Genomic DNA, 19,945 nt, shown 5'->3' on the forward strand with positions numbered 1-19,945 from the left:
AAATGGGGCTTTAAGTTGATATTTATAATTTTTAAATTGTAATGTATCTTGTTTAGACATTTCCACTCGTTTTGCATCAAAGTTTTTACAATATGTTATATGACGTTCTAATATATCATTAGTGTAAAAATGTTGTAAACACAACTTGCAAAAATACTTCTTATTGTTATCTTTTGTAGACCGTAGCATTAACCTATCAAAATCACGAATTAAACAGTAATGTGATTTACGACCTTCTTGTAATAATAATAAATCTATATGAGTATTACTATTGATTTTGGTTGTTCTTAAAGGATAAATAAATTTCTGGTCTTCAACCCCAAATACATTAACACTTATATTATTCTGGGTTTCAAATTTATCTATATCAGCTAATTTCACAGGATATTTTATATTTGTCATGTTCAACTGACTTTCATAGGGTGCATAGCTAGGGACTCTTTTAACATTTTGATGTAAATTATTCATTGGATATAAAGCTGCTAAAATTGACCAAAGGAAGCATTTATTGTCAGAATTTTTGATATTTAGAACTGCATGTTTTGATTGAATACTTTTTGGTGTGGGGATATATGACTTTGGAGTTAGGGGTTTATACTTGTAAACGTGCAACTGCCAATATTTAGTATAGTCATATATCCATCCACTGCCTTGGGCTTGATATTTGTGTGTGGAAGCATCAATCTTTAAAAGTGCTTTTTCAATTTGAGGCTTTAAATCTCTCTTCCCAATAGTTAAGGTAGTAAGGCTTCTAAAATCCGCAATACAATCTTTCTCATTAACTAATTTACCATTTTGATCCATTGAATATTTTATAAATTTGATTCTCCTAACTAAAGTCCATTTTATCGGTAGAGGACAAGACTTGAGATTATTTTCAAGTTCAGCTCTAATCGATTCACCCACAAATTTAATCATTGTGTATGGACATTTCATGCAAGAATTAACATGTCTTTTAAAATGTCCAACAACATTTTTCTTACAAAAACTACAACTCTTGTGACTTTGTAATATATGTGATTTTAGAGCAATGTTACTATCACAGATTAAATTACAAACTTTGCACAGTTTTACCTTCATTTGATGTTTTAACTTGTAGTGGCGAATCAGGTTACTTTTTTTGGAGAGCGATGTGGAACAATGTTGACATGTAGTCTTCATTTTATATATGTAACTAAAAACCTAGGTTGGCATCTTCTATATAGTTGAAATTACATTTTGACAATTTCAATTAGTGAGAAATAATAATTTAAATCAGAATTTTAAATGTTAATATTCAAAACAATTTTATACAATAAGATTTGACAATTGCAATTTTCAAAATCAAAACTAAATCTTAAAAGTGAAATTTGTAAATAAAAAATACTTTTTAGCAATTCAGAATGCTGAGTCTACATTTATACAGTGTGTGCTATAGAGAAAACTACCTATGTTACCTCAGTGAGTGAAATTCAGATAAGTGTATAAAAATCAGGACTTGTTATATTTTAACATAGTGGAAGTTATACAAAAATGACAAAGTGTCATTAGAGAAAAATAATGTAAATTTTAAAGAAAAATCCTGTAAAATGTTTTCTAAGTTCAAAAATAAGGACTTTAATGTTTAAGTTTCACTACCATAGTAACTGTTGAGAAATACTCTTCAGTATAAATTACATTTTGACAATTTCAATTAATGAGAAATAATAGTTTAAATCAGAATTCTAAATTTAAATATTCAAAACAATTTTATACAATAACATTTGACAATTGTAATTTTCAAAATCAAAACTAAATTTTAAAAGTTAAATTTGTTAAATAAAAGAATACTTTATAGCAATTCAGAATGCTGAGTGGAGCGACACGGAGCAGTGTTCATGTAGTCTTCATTTTATATAAAATGTAACTAAAAACTAGGTTGGCATCTTCTATTATAGTTGAAATTACATTTTAACAATTTCAATTAGTGAGAGATAATAGTTTAAATCAGAATTTTAAATGTTAAAATTCAAAACAATTTTATACAATAACATTTTATAATTGCAATTTTCAATATCAAAACTAAATCAAAAATTAAATTTGTTAAATAAAAAAATACTTTTTAGCAATTCAGAATGTTGGGTCTACATTTATACAGTGTGTGTTATAGAGAAAACTACCTATGTTACCTCAGTGAGTGAAATTCAGCTAAGTGTATAAAAATCAGGACTTGTTAAATTTTAACATAGTGGAAGTTATACAAAAATGACCAAGTGTCATAAGAGAAAAATAAATGTAAGTTTTAAAGAAAAATCCTGTAAAATTGTTCTAAGTTCAAAAATTAGGACTTTAATGTTTAAGTTTTACTGTCACAAGTCTTTTGAGAAATACTCTAAGTTTCAAATAATAAATACACAGACAGGCAGTCACCTAACTGTCATTTCCGCACGACCAAGCGAGGAAGCATCCATACCACTGCAACTAATTATGCAGACAGCTCACTCCCAGACATTCTATTCGCTACCGAGACAGGGGCGTGGCGGCGTAGGATGTCTAGACAGGTCCTTGGCGCCGACGCCTTCCACTAGCCCAGCCCCGCATGTGCAAAAAAACTTACCAGAGGAGGAGGAGGAGCTAGAGAGAGACCAAGATGGCTGCGCTGCGACGGAAGGGGACTGACTGAAGGAACCGGTTTTCCCCGCCTTTTTATATAATTCCCAGCAAGTAAATTCTCTACAATTCATAAAATAATTTTTAACAATTGCAGTGTATTTGTAAAATTTATTTTAACAATTTCTGGAGAAAATTAAAATATGAAAGTACAAATTTAATTTGACACCTGTCACCTGTCATCACATCAATCAGGTCAATGTGTCTGGCGCCAGGGACCTGTCTAGACATCCTACGCCGCCACGCCCCTGTCTCGACATTGAATAGAACACCTGAGACTGGTCTGTCTGCATAATTAATTGCAGTGGTGTGGACGCTTCGTCGCTTGCTCGTGTGGGGTCACCGAACCTTGGCGGAGGTACCCGAAGTAGCCTTGATGTGTTGTTAGTGTCGCTGTTGAAAGTGAGAAGACCGGTCGCACTCAAGGCCAGCAGCATGCCTGAGTTTACGCAGTAGTTATATATCGATGGTTTACGCACAAACCTCGCACTGTCAAGTTGATGATTTTGAGAATATACATGTGAATGGATGTGGATTTGAAATAGTAATGAAGTTGTACAATGGTATTGAACATTAATATAGGAGTATATTGGCCGAGAGCTGGATTTTTAAAAAAGTGGTCAAAAAAAGCTCACCATGTTATTCTTATGGGGAAAACGTGCCTAAAGTGTCATGTCTTTCTGGGTTCATCACTACTGTTAACATTATGTTTTAATGTAAACCTTTGAGATGTACTAAAATTGGGTTTGGAACAAATATCCTTTTGTAGGTAATTTGGCTATAACATGTATACTCACATCTATATATGTTTCTGTATAATCAGAAACAATTTCAAACTCTTCTGTTCTATAATGATGGGCCAATTAATGATGATCTACCACGGTATGTTCACAGACAATAGATTGTCAGTTGTATGTTGCTTCAATGGAACGTAAAATATTAATTCAAAATAATAGCCTTTCGTTACCATAATCATAATCTGTAACTAAAATAACTTTTGTAAGTTAAGTATAAAATATCTTTTAGGCTACGTTTTAAAATATATTATAGTACCATCCTTACGTAATTTTTACCAACTTGTTCTCCATATGGAATATTTTATAGCACTGTAAAAATAAATACACTCATTTAACTTAGAACGGTGGAGGATATCACACGTAAGGTTACAAACATATCTTATTCGCAGTAGAAATGTCTTAAGGAAAATATTAAGGTGGTAAGCGATACGTTTTAGTTCAACAGTTTCCAAACTCGTCCCATCATCTCTGATCTCACTATCAAATAACACATCTTAGACAAAAAAATTAGAATTCGCGTATTTACGTATTTCATCAATGCATGTAAATCAGGATTACTTTGCTAAAAGATTGTACTATTTTCTACAATCAATCTTTTAGCAAAGTAATCCTCAGTAATCACAGGCACGCTCAGGCACTCTATACCCACACAAAAAAAAATAAAAAATATAAAAAATATAAGATATAAAAATACCAATTTTTTTAAATGAAGATACTCGAGGCTATTTAGGATGTACCGGTTTTCGAACCCATGCCACTGGCAAGGAAGTGATGAACCCAAACCAGTGGGTTAGCTAGATACCCTCCAATACCTTAGGTCAATGCTTCATAAAAGAAAGATATTTTTAGCAGTGCCACCAGAAGGATTAATGTTCAGTAATAAAATGATAATTGTAACATCATGATGATAGTCATTCAGTTATTATAATTGTGGTTACTGTATTTTAACCATTTCTAAATAACTTACTGTTCCAAATAATGTTCTTCCTTATATTTTGTAAACATGCCCGTTTCATTGTTCGACCGTTCTTGATTTGGTATTAATAGGCTGCTTGCTGCTAAACCATATTCTAAATGACTTGTACTGTATTTTGACGAAAGCATGAGAAGTATGTAGACACTTCCTATCTACCTCTATACCTTGCGTCTTCAACAAGTAATTATTTGTAATTTTTTTACAATTATTCAATTTAAAGTATTTAACCAACCAAAACAACAAGATTAACACGTAGAGTGAAAGGTCACCCTTGATTTAATATAGCTGACAATTCCAACAAGCATTGCCCCGTTTGACTTTTATTTTTATTCTGATACTGTTTACCAACATTTGTTCCAAAAATTTTAAAAAAAATTCGTAAAAAAATACAATCAATTTAAATACTCTCGGCCATTTATCATTGCGTTTCCGTGTGATCAAATGGTATAAACTGTTCGGTGTGTTTAAATATGACAGATTTGATGGATTGCCCGAGGTGTATAAGCTGGTTGAAGCGCCATGTGGAACATGCGGATATGTAATGGACAAATCGTTGTTCGCCATTATTCCTTTGTAAATATCAACTACTTCCAAAACATGCATTGCTAAATTAACTTTTCACAGAGGTAAATTTAGAAGCAAATGCATGTAACTGTAAATTTAATATACTGTGTTATGTGTATGATTTTGTCAAATGTGAACAAACACTGTGCAGTTGACTAAGCTGTTTTACATCTCTTACTATTACTCGATTGTATACAGAGTAGCATCTTGAATAAAGACGTTTTTTTTAATAATAGTTATTATGTAACCTAAGGAAATAAATCATTTATAGGTATTAAGTTTCGTGTAAAACATGTTTTAGTTCATGAGTGATTATACAATATTTATAACTAAGTATCCTTATATAATACGTTAAGGAGTTTTCTACGAAACACTACTCCTCTGTTAATAATGGACGGATTTTTACAAACGATGTGTCAAAATTAAGTATTTTTTGTGTAGACGACCCCTTTAACCAATTTTTGTAATAAAAGTCCTCGGGATTTTCCCCACCGGCCATCAAAATCCCAATTTATTTCTTATGATGAAAAGATTTTGTTTACTTAAACAGACGATTAATTTGTATTAATTACAGGTGTTCATAGAACACATGATACACACAAGAGCGTTCGTTTTCAGAGTGAGTTCGTTTTCGTTTCGATAACTGGAGTGGAGTGATTGATTACATTATCTTTGAGTTGGCTCTATTAAGTCATCGGAAATTATGACTGTTATTTGTTTTGAAATAACGCCTGTAATACTTAGCAATTGCTCGAATTCGAGAAACTGGTGCACTAGTTATTATATAATGGCTGTTGGAAATGCTATACCAAGGGCTTATAGAGGTTAATTTTCTTTCTTACGATAAAAAAAGCAAAATTTTAGTGCATAACAATAGCGCGCAACGAATACATTTCATCCGAAATTGGTTTACTTTGGTATTTACTTTCCGTATTTATATAAATAAATACTTATTTGAATATCAAGAAGGTCATCAAATAATCCTTATTGGCAGAAAAGCAGTTTGTACTCACAACCTGAACAGGTAATAAATACATGATAAGTATGTCTTGTATTAGTTATTCATAAGTAATGATAATTATATAAATATTTTTGAAGGTAGTACTATCCTGACTATAGTTTTTACTCTCGTGATTCACCATCAAAACATGTTAATATCAGACAGAAAAGTTAAGCCTCCAAATCTCTCTTCCGGCATAGAACCAGATACAGAACCAGCATAGAACAGCATAGCTGGGATACAGATTTTTCTGAAGAAAGTTTATTATTGTCTGTTATGAAACTTAAATTAGGAGGACTAGGAGTAGTACTCATCAGACTGAAAAATAACACGTATTACTTAGGGTTTTGATCAAATTCAAAATACATATTTTGAAGGGATTCTCTAAATTGATTTAAAATACATTAATATACAGATTTGAAAGCAAACAATCATTGCCGTGTTGTAAAATTGCCCTTTGAGGTAACTCAACGAATAAAATTTTTAATCTAATGAGACTTTCTTGCGACGAAGTAGAGAATATTGATAAACCTAAAGTGATCGGGGATCGACTTAAACAAATAAATACACACCTGAAGCTTTTACTTAACTGGCTTTCCCCTCTTAGCTAATAAATGATTAAACTATTGCAAAATGTTTAGCAAATGTTGGTGATTGGTTCTACACGTCATCGGTATTTAAAGTTCTATTTTTAATGGAACACATACAGAAACATTTTCTGCTTAAATTTCCATCATATGGGGCTTTTTTCTAGGACGCTAGGCACAAGACCGGAATTGTTTTTCACATTACTTTAGGCTAGACCTAGGGATATGGAATTATCGCTTAGATAAAATCCATTGGTGATTTGGCAGGATTTGAACCCGGGGCTCCAGGAACGGGAGTCCCGCGCTCTAACCACTAGACCAGCTCGCTCCCCCCCCCCATCATATGGGTAGAAATGATTTTCTTTCGAAACTGATTCAAGGGAAGTAAAAACAAATCCAATTCAAAAGATTATGAGTATAATAATTAAGATTTGATTAATTTACGTATTACGAACTACAGTAGCTTGTTTTCGGCGCTTCGTCTATTCCGCTTGCAATAGTAATTTAACTGGACAAGATTAATCCCGTGTACATGCTTAGATAAAAAATTCCAGCGATATTTCACTCATGATTAAGTTTAAGTAAGTCATGTTTAAGTATATGTGAAAAACACATTTTTTGTTTGGTTTTCTTTTTATAAATTTAATCTCATGATAATTTAATATATACCGGGAAAGTTATCCTGAGATATCAGAGAAAGTATGCCATCAAAACTATTCACTCACAGCAAACGACTCATAGCCTACAGTATCTCGGTCAACGACAGAGGTGCAGCGATCGATGTGACATGTGTTACATGCGCGGTTACTGATAACAGATAAGGTGACACTCCACTGATTATCATTTATATTTCGAGTGAAAACAATCGTCCACCTTATAATTCTCTGAAAAAATTCCGGATTTTTAAGCAGCTGAACCAATCCTCTGGATCCATGTGTGAACCGTCATTGAACTAGATAGATATAGACAGAGATAAAAATGTCAAAAAACAACATGATGACGTTAAGGGACTTATGATTCTGATTTCGTTTTAATATCCAATTTGATTTGCTACTTAGTACATGTTTCAAATGATGCAAGAAACAGTGTTATGGATAGGTAATGGATTTAATCGAAAATCAAATCAGTAAATGGAAATTTGCTTATTCTGTAGGTTTGCTGCAACGGGGATATTATCTACTTAACGCTGTATATTTTAACTTTTATAACTTTTCTTCTAGGGACAAAAATTAATTCTTAACACAACTATAATCTTACGTACCAAAAGTTTCTTAAAGTAGTAATTTCTTTAGTTTTTATAAAAGTTCTGCAGAGCGCTTAGGTTTTACAGTTAAATGTACAATATAAAAAAGTTTATATAGAAATAATAATTGAAATCCTACCATTAGAAGCTTAGATACAACAAATTTGGTGCAACAGTACATGGGCATATGACAGTCATCTTTAATGGCCGCCATTTTTTATCGTACACGGAATTTAAAGTGGCTTCCTATCTTAAAAGTTACCATTTTGCATCAGCTATGATCACAGAAAACGCCATATCCCAATAAAAAGTGCAGCTTTTTCCCATTTATGGCAATGGACACAGCTTATAAAAGAGAAAATTAAACATGAAATGAAATTATGTTTTTGATAGGGGTTGTGATATGTTGTATCACATAACACAGTAGAAGTTTTCTAAATAAAATAGAATTTATCAGAAGATACATTAATTTACATTCATTATCAGAGTGTACTCAATTGCACGAGGCAATTCGCTTTTGATACTAATTTATACAATTTATACTAATTTATATGTATATCTCTATTGTTTATTTTAAAGTTGTATCTAGTACTTGTTATTTTTTTTTTGTGGAAACGAGAAAATACCTAAGACGTTTTACATTTTTTTCAGGTTTCATCTATTAAAGATTATACAAAATAATTAAGGTCTTTAAATTCATTATTGGTTGGAAAAAGTTTTATCATTGTATTCAATTGTGTTACAGAAAGACAAAATAGACTATTCAAGTTATTTTAAAAATGTATTTGAAGCATATTGGATATACATTCATTAGGCAAACAAAACTATATCCAGGAAACGTTTTAACACTTCAGATCTTTAGGCATAACCCAAACTAGCTTAAAATATAGTAAGTGAACATGTTATTGACGTTATAGAAACGTATAATGCATTGTTCTGGTCGTCTGTCGTACTTTTCAGACCCCTAAGTTGTAGGGTATTTAAGATAAGAAACTTATTGGATCCAGTTCTCATTTTGAAAACTACCTTGTTACCTCATTTCATTGACTCGTATATCATCCCTTCAAAATACTATACATATTTAATTCAAACTTTATTAGTCGTTATACTTTCTAGCCTGGGCTAAACACAATGCTAACCTTTTACTTATAGCCAAACTCAGGTTGAGCATAGCTTTAACTATCCCTAAGGTTTTCTATCCATGGGATTGAAATAGTTTTAAAAACTCTATAGAAAAGTGATCGTAATATGCTAGGTGTGCAGGTTTGCTGTCACATGAGTATTGTTGCATTGCTATTGTGCTACGCTAAGCTTCTTTCCTGGGGCTCGGCTGGTTCGTAGCGATTTGGTTATCTGTAATATGCAATAAAGGTTCGAGAAAAATATTCATACTATTTTATACAGTATAGCTAAAAAATATTTAAAGTAAGTTGGTTTCCTACGGCTTAATACTTGTGCGAACCATGAAGAGAAATTCACGTAATACGTTTTGATAGCGTTGGTTATAAGGTCTTGACAAACACTATAAATGTTATAAACAAACAAATGAGCTCTGTTGTAGAAGCACATTTCTTCAAACTATGATTGCTATGGACAAAACTTTAACTCTTGAAAAGTTTTTATTTAAACCCTCTGTCACCCCTGTTAACGGTTATGAATAAACTGAAAAACATCATAAAGTGTACCATGCAGTTGTGTGCTTGTAATATTGAGTGGAGCAAGCATGATAATCCATTAATTTTGGGAAATGTAACCACGAATTGATTGTTCCCCATAGGCTCGGGGTCATATAATGGGGTGTCTAGGTATACTTGCAGTATTCAAAGCCAATGTTAATCTGGTTCATGTAAATGAGATGTCTACTTGAAGTACCCAACTGCAATGGGATGTCTACTTTCAGTATCCAAAATCAATGCTATATCTGGTTCAGATAAATAAGATGTCTACTTACAGTTTTAAAAGTCATTGGTATATCTGGTTCACGACAATGGGATGTCTACTTACAGTATCTAAAGTCAATGGTCAATTCTGGTTCAAAGTGAATGGTATATATACTTGCAGTATCCAAAGTCAATACTACATCTGGTTCACGTAAGTGAGATTTCTACGTGTAGTTTCCAAAGTCAATGCTTTTTTTTCGATATGTTACAAATGAGTCATATATTTGCGGTATCTAAATACGAATGTGCCTTAGGCTCTAATTGGCTTTTCATTTTGTAGTACATTATACTCAACGGTAATAATCCGATCAATATTTCCTTTTGTTCTGTATTTGTATTTTGTGATGTGCTTGTATAAATGGCTTGGCAAATTGCTTGCAAGAAACATGTACAAGCCATAACAATTGCGAGTCTTTTGTTCATCTTTTTACTGTTTTCTTGCAAAAACTGCCATGGTGGCCAATCAACCTATAAGGTCCATGTTAAATTTATAAAAGTTAAAATTTACGTTGGGAATAACTCTATGGTCCAACTTGTACCATTCCAGATTTCTACCTTCCAATGGTTGGATATAGACTGTGCTAAACTTCGTGCGCATTGGTTCAGCCGTTCAGGAGGAGTATGTGGAAAACAAAGGCAGGAGTGTAGTACAAGAGCTTCTCTCGATCCACTCATTTGTGAAACTCCTAGTACATAATGAATTCTAAACAATTATTAAAAAGATATATTGGAAATATGTTGATAGTTTCACCTTCCACTTTACGTCAATAACATGATGTGCGATAAACTGTTATCTGAAAATCAACAACATTGACAGGAACCTTTTCATGATAGCTAATCAAGCAGTATATTTTTATTTTACTTTCCTCATTCACAATAAATTTTGCTGTAAAACCATTTTCCACCAAGCTTATACTTAATGCATGTTTTCAAACACGTTCAATTATAATTTGTATTCTTTTTGCTTTACTGAGAAGCTTACGCAAAAATACCACAAAAAATTCCCCCTTCAGAAATCCATGGGGCTTATGATTCTGTTTTAGTTGCAGGCTATAAGGGTGTTTTTTTTTCAAATTTGGTTTTGTTATCTCAATAATACAGTTTAACGAATGTAGAGGTTTTTTTATTATTGTTGAGGTCAAATATTTGTATTTATTGCATTCAAATTAAAGTTATAGATAATTGCATCAAGCCAAAAAGAAACGTATACAGTTTTGTTTGTTGGCTAAGCGTCACTGTTATATCGACTATCGAGGCACGTGATTGGTTAAATTTCACTCCCCACAACATCCATAGTGTGGTGATTGGTTCTGTTTAGCATGGCCTTCACGTTCACAAAATCTGATACCATTGTGATTTCTACCTTTATGTCCTTAACGATTAAGGTGATTGATAAAACATGATTTAAAGGATATTCTAGAAATATTATTAATGTGCCTTTCTAAAAATTGTTAATACATTGAACACTGGTAGGTGTACAGTATACACAATCCTGTATAAAATGTTCTTTGATTTTATATAACTGTTTGTTTAGTGTGAATGTCATCATGTGTTGCATAACCTGATATTAATTAAGGAACACCCTGTGTTGTGACAGCCCGTTTAAACGTCCTCGTTTACGTTTTAGTAGTTAAAGCACGGTTTGGTTATGTGTTACCATTGCTTGGATACTGAAGTAGATATTTCATTTATATAGACTGGCTGTAGCCAACTTTTTATTCAAAAAAGTTAAATGGGTCAACTCAAGGCAGTGCTTCAGTCTAAATATTTTCCTCCCTTAGTTTCCGTTACTGTGATAGTTAGTTGATGTGGCATAAAGATACCATAAATTTACTATAAATAGATTTGTTCAAGTTTGGCTTGATTGAACAGATATCGTCAGAAATCATTTTTTTACACCTGCGCATTCTGTAGGTGAGGCATTTCGACAATGCTTATTTCTATTCTAAAACTAGCTACAATTCTAACATGTATCGAGTGTCTAGTTCCATCCATATTTAAAGATAGTATTTAGTAGACTATTTAAAAATGGCTAGTTTATAATTGTTATTTCATCTTCCCTATGTAACAAAGCATTTCATATTACTTGTACTTAATTTATCTGAGTTTTAAGAATATCGAAATATCCAACATAGACACAATTTATACAGTTTACCCTGTGTGTTACACTGCAGTGGTCACTATTGACTAATGCTATTGACACAATGTCGCATACACAGCGTATTAATCGAAGCAAATATGTTGATTTTTAAACGTTAGATTCATTTGCAATTCTAAGTATACACTGATGTTATGTTCTAGTTTTAAAATTGAGTCGATATAATTCATATGTGTGTATATAAATCGATTGCCACATCAACAACATTATCATTGATTGTACCAAGAGTTTTTAAGTTTGTAAAATTTAATGTGTTAGCCAAATTGGATTTTAATTTTTGTCTAAAGAATTTATTGATCTAATATGTTTTTACTATAAAATATTATTAATGGACCAGTGTCGAGTACAACAAGGATTGAACACTTATATACCTGTCCATGATGTCAACTACAGGATTATGTTACTTGGTGTAGATTAGCACTACTAATTCAAGTGCAAAGGACTAACGAACTAAATGTGTCTTGGGTCTGATTATTTTTCACTGTAGAATTATCAATCAATGTTATATACATGTTGTAAATTTCCCTAACAATCACGATACATGTACTACAGATTTAGGAATTGTAGGCATATGTTTAGAGAAGCAAAACGCAACGTTGGGAAAATGGACCACCAACTGGTGCTGACGACAATGTTTAAACCCACAAACCGACCCTTTGTAAACACATTAATCGTAATTAAGTGTTGGTAAGTTTATCCTCTAAGCACCATTTGTATACACAAGTTACATTACACTTACAATGTCCACTTTTGTTTGCACTTGGAATAATTATTTCATTTGTAGGATTAAGTGCAAACAATTAACCCCGTGCAAACTCGTATGTCACCTTTAAGATCGAACAGTCAAGGCACTCAGGATACTATACCCCTCTAGACTCAGATACACTATCCAATCATTGTTGACTATTGCAGTACGGTTGGGGTACCTGTTGTATCTTATGCGAACCTTCTTTAATCCAATATAATATTATTTGACAAATATCTTTGACAAATTTAGATAAAAAGTCTCATAAGGTTTTCTAAGCATTTTTTACATATGTTTTATATACCGCCATTAAATAGTCTACTGCAGAGCACATTTGAATTCAATGTAATCAACCACGCCCCAAGGTTGGCAGCATGCAAGGGTATAAAGATGTTACCGTATTGTTTCTTTATTCAAAAATCACACTTCTAACGAGATATTTGAAGATAATTTCGAATGATGTATCATAATTAACAACTACTAATGTATGTTGCCTGCAACTTATTTACCGTTCAAACATAAACTCAAACTAAAAATTCACCTTTTACTTCCACCTTATATGGTTCTGTATTTAGTGCGATGGACTTTGAACTAAAGAAACATTTTCACATTCAATTCAATTTACAATACTAACTATAACCAGAACTGGCTAACCTTTTGCTGTACCGGCTTATGTGGTCGGTGAAGTGTAAGATTAAAGCAGTTGCTAACCGTATTTTACTACATTTCGTTCCTCTAGCCGAGCTCATCGTGGAGATTTACCTTTTCTAATTGCAACGTATATTTTCCAACACCAAACTATTTTTAAGTAAATTTTTTATCTATTTGTAGCATTGATCACTTGTCACGTATAATTTTTCATGTAAAACTAATATTGACTAATGTTTTGGGGACATAATAGAGTGCTTGTGACCGCATGTGCATTTTCTTCGGAGGATGAAAAACGACCTGCCTAAGTGATGGGTGGATAAATATTTATGAAGCATCGATGAGCAAAGTTTATATACGCTTCAAAGTCGAGAAAATCTAGGCTGACAAGCAAATACAGTTTTGAGATAGTAGATTGTAGTACATATTAGACACCAAGTTTTATTAGAACATGTAACCAGACAGCTCATTATCTAACTAGGCCGAATAGACCGATACGAAATATAACACACAGCGGTTATATTTCTTACCTACGTGTAAATTTGGTCGTGTACAGAGATAAATTTATTGTTAGACAGGGTTTTATGTTATACACTAAGCAATGTTGTACATTGTAAATTTTTTACAACATCGCTTTTTGCATGGATCTGAATAATTTAAATGTCCAAAATAAAACCAACATATAACTGTACAATAATTATACTTTATTATTTATGATCACATATATATGCTTCTTTGCGCTTTAATAATTGTACTGACTTTCAAACAGCTTAAATATTTCTCTTAAAAAAATTAAATTACACAACCTATTTTGACTAAACGTTTATTTTGAATAAATGCAGTTAAAGTTAAGATTTATCTTGTACATCCTTCTCGGAGTTAATTGTTTAATGAGCCGAGATTTTCTTGTAATCCATGTTCAAATTTGTGTTATTAATAAATTGTAATGTTAAACGCCGTTGATTGAAAACCCGTTAGATGAAACGGGTAGATATTTATTAAAACATGATTTATTGCCTTTCAGATTTAATGATTTAATAAACACTTTTTACACCTGCATGTTAAACACATATTCTGAATTAGTGGTTTATTTTAAATATTTTCAGCAACCTTTTTGTTAAATATTGAATCATTAGCATTCGATATTTGTTACTGTAATTTAATATTCTGAAAATATTCTGAAACTTCAATTTGTTTTGTAAATTATTAATTTAAACAGTTTCATGCCTAAGCATGTTACATTCAAACTCAAACTAACAACCGCTTTACATAAATATTGATAGATAAATGTTTTAAACTACAATTTGTTGTATGGTAACAAAACTAATATGTTTGCAAACCATTTAAATTGTGATTATAGGTCAACGTGTTTATTAAAGAAATTTATTATTGTGTATTTTCCTTTTCCAAAAATGTAATAACTCTAGTTATTAAACATTTTAGTAAAACAATGTTTTTACTTGTACTGATTTATGAGCTTTAAAATCGATCACACTTTTCCACGTTTTAAAACTCCAAAATAACAATGAAAAAGTAAATGATCAACATACTTTTAGTTAGTTTTTAAATAAATGTGCTCTTACTAATCTGATTATTTAATGAGAGATCACCGTGCAATATATAAGACAATTATACTTACGACTGCACGGGGGTTGGTTGGCACGGTACCGCGGACTATCGGAGACTGAACAGCCCCCGCCGCCCCCGCCGCCACCACCGTCTCACCGCCCCCGCGCCATCGCACCATCGTCACATCGATTTTCTACCACCATATGTTCCATTTATGGACGATTGTTATAGCGTTCATTCATCCCCAATGAAATGACATCGGTGGTTTTATTAGTACATTTCCGATTCTGTTTCATTGCCATCAGTGGCAGTCTGTGGCTCTACGAAGTTCGGTTTCATGCTGAAAATAAGGGATAACTGAGTATTCTGGCTGCATGATCAAGGTTAAATATCTTCAGCGAAGTTGAAACTTTAATACATTCGATACAAGGTAAACACTAATTCTCTTTTGAAATTGGTTTTCTTATAGCAGTAAGCAAAAGAACCTCTTCAAATGCATTATCCATGAATTTTAAAAATTATTATTACATACCTATAGTTCCAGTATTAAACTTCAATTAGTTTAAGCAGGGTCCCGCTGTACCATATTCAATTCATGTCAGAAACGTGAGTTGGCATCTGATCGTATGGAAGCTGACCAACGGGAGCTTTTCTCACGTACAACTCACATTCAGCTCAACTACCAAATTAGGCAGATACGATGTCGTCTAGGAATGAGTCTCTACTCTCTGCAGATAGACAATCTGGTAGCTGTCGAGGACCTAAGGAATAAGATCTTAGGACAAACGAAGAAAATGAATTATACTTTTTACATACTACGGACACATGTAGATCGTATATGATAGGGAATGTTTGGAGGTATCACGTATACACAATGTACTAACTGAGCGACAACGATGCCCCAGAGCTCACCATACTTACTCATTAGCAAGTTTGATCTGGTTTATGAAGTCCATTTACCATGTAGAGGTGAACCATACATCCATCATAAATTGATCATACATTTACTGTACATGATACGATGCAAGTCGAAGAATAACTAGTAACCTCCATGATAGAGTACCATATGGTTTAAATTCATGTGCAATTTTGATCTATCCAACATATGTCACCATTGTGAATCGATACCCTATTAATACTTATTTACCAATCTGATTCAATATGACAGAAGTGAAAACTATATATTATTGAAGAAATATAAATTTACAAAGCGTCGTAAAAGCATGCTTATTTACGTCCAAACAACCAGCCGCAATCTCTTTAGACTACTTATAGTCATGCGAGAAGATCCTTTACCTATGTAAATGGTGTTAATTCAAATTGTTTGCTAAATAGATACAAAAAACGAGGAAAATAGTGCATTTGTAACTTTAGTCACAGTAAAAGAACCCTCTTTACTATAGCAATGTATATAACCTGAAAATATATGTTTATTTTTTATTTCCTGGGTAGTTATCGTTATTTTCTCTTAATTATTTCGAAGATAAGAGACGAGCCAGAATCTCGGGCACAAAGTAGCCTCTACAGCAATAGTGACGGGGGATTTGTCTCTTGAAGGATTTCTGACTCCCCTCCCACTTGTTTCAGCTTCTCTAGGTCTTACAGACGACATAAATCCGGATGATTGTCGTCCTCTCTATGTTAATTGGTAGGTTATAATAAAACCATAATACCGCATTATAAAATATCTGCTACGCTGTAAAATGTAGCCCTCCTTTGGGAGATTATATCACACTTCATCATGAACTTTAAGTTCAAAAGTGCAAACTAAAGAGATGAGGGGTCTGTGTTTGGGAGTCCGATGACATATTTCTTCCTAGCAAACAGTTTACATACAGATAACTTAGGTACTAAACTTCAAAATATTTCAAGAACTTTATATTCATATGAAATATTTTGTTTTCTTTACTATTTATGGTGTTTCAATTATGGTTACTTGCTGCAAATATTATTGACCTTGTATTTTTATCAGTGGAATATTTGTTAAACTTATTTAAGATTTAGAATGGATCCGAATTCGGAGATTTAAATTCGGAATTTTTAATAATCCATCAAACAGGTATTTTTATTTTATCTCTCCATTTTTTTACTTATTTGAATGACAACAATTGTGTATAAAAATGATGATGAAGTTTTATACGCTCACATGTTTTTTTTTTCTAAAGTGAAAATATCAAATTGTGTAATTAAGTTAATATACATTTAATTTCACCAAATTTCCAAATCTGTTACGGAATTCATTCTGAGAGAATAGTTTCTCAAGTAACGTTACAAGTAAATCAAGTGGTAAACATGGTAAGGGAAGGAGCTTTATGAGTTTCTTTTGTTGAGCTTAGCGAGCGAAGCTCTTATAGCTCTGACTCATAAAGCTTAAAGAGTAGAGACTTTAGCTCTCCTCTCCTGCTTCTGTTAACCAAATACTTCTCCTGGACGGCTGAAGCGATCGACATGAAATTTAGCTCAGTAGTAGTAACCAACTATGGGAATGTATGAATCTGAAATGGTACAAATTGGACTACAGGGCTTTTCTCTACTTGAATTTAAACTTAAAACTGATATTTAACCTGGGTCTTATGGGAATGATTAAAACGATCCCGGTCACTATGACCGTTTTGCATGATAACTAGAAAGGTAAACAAAAGAGTTAACATATGTTTATTAAAAACCCATACATTTCAAATACAGAACGAAAGGAAAGAACAATCGGATCAATACCGTTAAGCACAATATACTACAAAATGAATAACCATTATAACTACTGCAAGTAAATATCCAATTGACTTTCGACTTTGTATACTGCAATTAGACATCCCATTTATGTGAACACGAGCCCAGGAAAATTCATTTTGTGGTACATTTCTCAAAATTATTGTATTATGCTTTCTCCAATTGGAATACCTGTGTATACAAGTTGTATACGAATATAATAGAAGATATCTAACTTTTTTTCTATTCATTTACATTTACGAACATTTACAGGGCCAATGTACCTAACGGATGTAAAAAGAAATAGATTTCGACCAGTCATCATCAGGCCCAATCTAAGACTCCAGTTATGGGCAAGTTTAGTCTACAGATGGGCTGATTCGCTTGTACCACTATTATAAGAGGAGATATAAAGTGTTGAATAGCATCATCGCGTAAAATCTTATAAAAAATATGCTTGATACGTTTTATGATTATATTGCATTATTTGTATAACAAATCCATACCTCATACCCCCCTCCTAGCTAGTCAAAAGGTTTAGCATACTGAGTTATTAATTTTCTTGGGGAAAGTGAAACGAAAATATATTTGTTTCACATCAAGACACTCGCTTGGAGAAAAGAGGTCAATTATGTATATTGCAGTTGTTTCTCGTAGGAACAACCACTCCTCGCCACTTGATGGTGGGACGTAGACCGTTGTCGATAAGTTTTCGCCCACTTGTATCCGTCTTAAGATCCAGACAGTATTTTCCAATAAATCAGAAGAATTCAATTCGCTTTGTTACTTTATATTTATCTCTTTGATTCATGTTTGAAACAGAACACTGGTGGATGGCACGTGTATTTCATCTGTAATCTGAGAATCTCTTAACACTTTTGGGTATTTTTAGATGTAAACTGCGTATATTTGCTGAGTATAATCATTAAATCGTTTACTGAAATCACACGTTTTGCAACATTTTATAAAAAAAGTATTGGATCAATGAAAGAGTTTTGAATGTGTTCTTATGTTAATTTTAAATTTGTTTTGGTTGTGTTAATGATTTAAGACTATCGTCCTAGGCATATCAGTTGCTTAAAGCATACTTTTCAGCAAATAACATTTTATCAATCTGTTGACCTACATGTGAAAACACCTACATGAGTTAAATTAAATTAGGATTTGAAATATAATTTGAAAAAATCTACACTTATGATTTGTGAAATGTCATCAACTTTACTTGATTATTGATTTTCCTAAAAGTATAACGTCAAATTAGGACTTTCCAGGAAAATGTTGAGTATTTTGAAAATAACGTTAGACATTTAAAGTGGCAATATTTAATATATATCCGCATGTAAAACTTGTCATCAGGCTTTTTGACGCACCGTAATATAATATGTTATCCACCACAGGCAGTGTAAAATTGGCGTGGGTTGCGGATATTGAATTAATTTAAAACACAAAGCCTTAAAATCTCTTGATACCATTGCACCAAATTTGACTCCAATGGATACTTTCCCATTAAGTAGCAAAGGTAATTAAAATCCTCTTTGTATACAGTATCTCGTTTGCATGTCAAGAATAATGTTCTGCCGTAATATTCATTAATTAACTTTTTGCCTGCGGCTTCAAATGCTGTGTTCATCAAAAGTTTTCGGCCTACTTGTATTCTCAGTTTCATAATATTTCTCATTCATGTGTTCGTTATATTTGTTCGGAAAGGTCAGGTCTACTTATGTTGGTGGAAACGTTGTTTAACTAAAAACGTCTGAAACCTGCTTTGACTCAAAGTTTGTTTATGGTTATAAAATGCTTTATATTCATAACTTTTCCTTAATTTGCCATAAAGTTGTTATTTTTCTGTAACTAGTTTTGGGATTAGGGTTTGTTCGGGAAAGCTACTTTCATCTTTCAACTGTATAAAAACCCGTCGTGATTCGTCTTCTGCTGGCTGGATCCAGGAACGAAAACATCCTCTCTTGTAGTACAGCCGGGTTTTACAAAATGTATTCATCCTCTATATGTTATTGTATTGCCGTATTTACTTTGTTTCTTTTATGTCTATTGTTACACATACCTAGAAAGATACAAATACTCACATTTTCTTAAAGTGTATGTTAGGTGTTCATTTTATGAGCATTAGTACCAACATGGTTATAGGTTGTGTTTTGTATGAGTATAAATTGCATGATACTCATTCTTGCTTTCAAGAACTTAGATTATATGCGTGGTTGGAGGATATGCACATTTATTTTGTAATTATATATATTTAATATAACTTTTACTATAGTAAAATACATTATTATCAGGCTTCCTTTTTTATGTGCTATGTAAAAACACAGCCCTTGAGCCAAAAAAATAGCTTGAGTATATATACTTAGTATTACGGTTGAAAATAA

At 32.4% G+C, this 19,945-nt stretch overlaps 1 protein-coding gene across 1 annotated transcript in view; it reads right to left on the reverse strand.

The window, feature by feature from the left end:
• LOC128998124 (uncharacterized) overlaps positions 1–14,984 on the reverse strand; it is a 156,846-nt gene extending 141,862 nt beyond the window's left edge. Inside the window, exon 1 of the mRNA XM_054424123.1 lies at positions 14,926–14,984. The gene's annotated coding sequence lies outside the window, so the exon portion shown is untranslated. The remainder of the gene's footprint in view (positions 1–14,925) is intronic.
• Between the last annotated feature and the right edge of the window lie 4,961 nt (positions 14,985–19,945).

This window comes from Macrosteles quadrilineatus, unplaced genomic scaffold, assembly GCF_028750875.1.
Source record: "Macrosteles quadrilineatus isolate MER2022 unplaced genomic scaffold, UCM_ALF_1.0 Scaffold_7__1_contigs__length_78375512, whole genome shotgun sequence".
NCBI classification, from domain to species: domain Eukaryota; kingdom Metazoa; phylum Arthropoda; class Insecta; order Hemiptera; family Cicadellidae; genus Macrosteles; species Macrosteles quadrilineatus.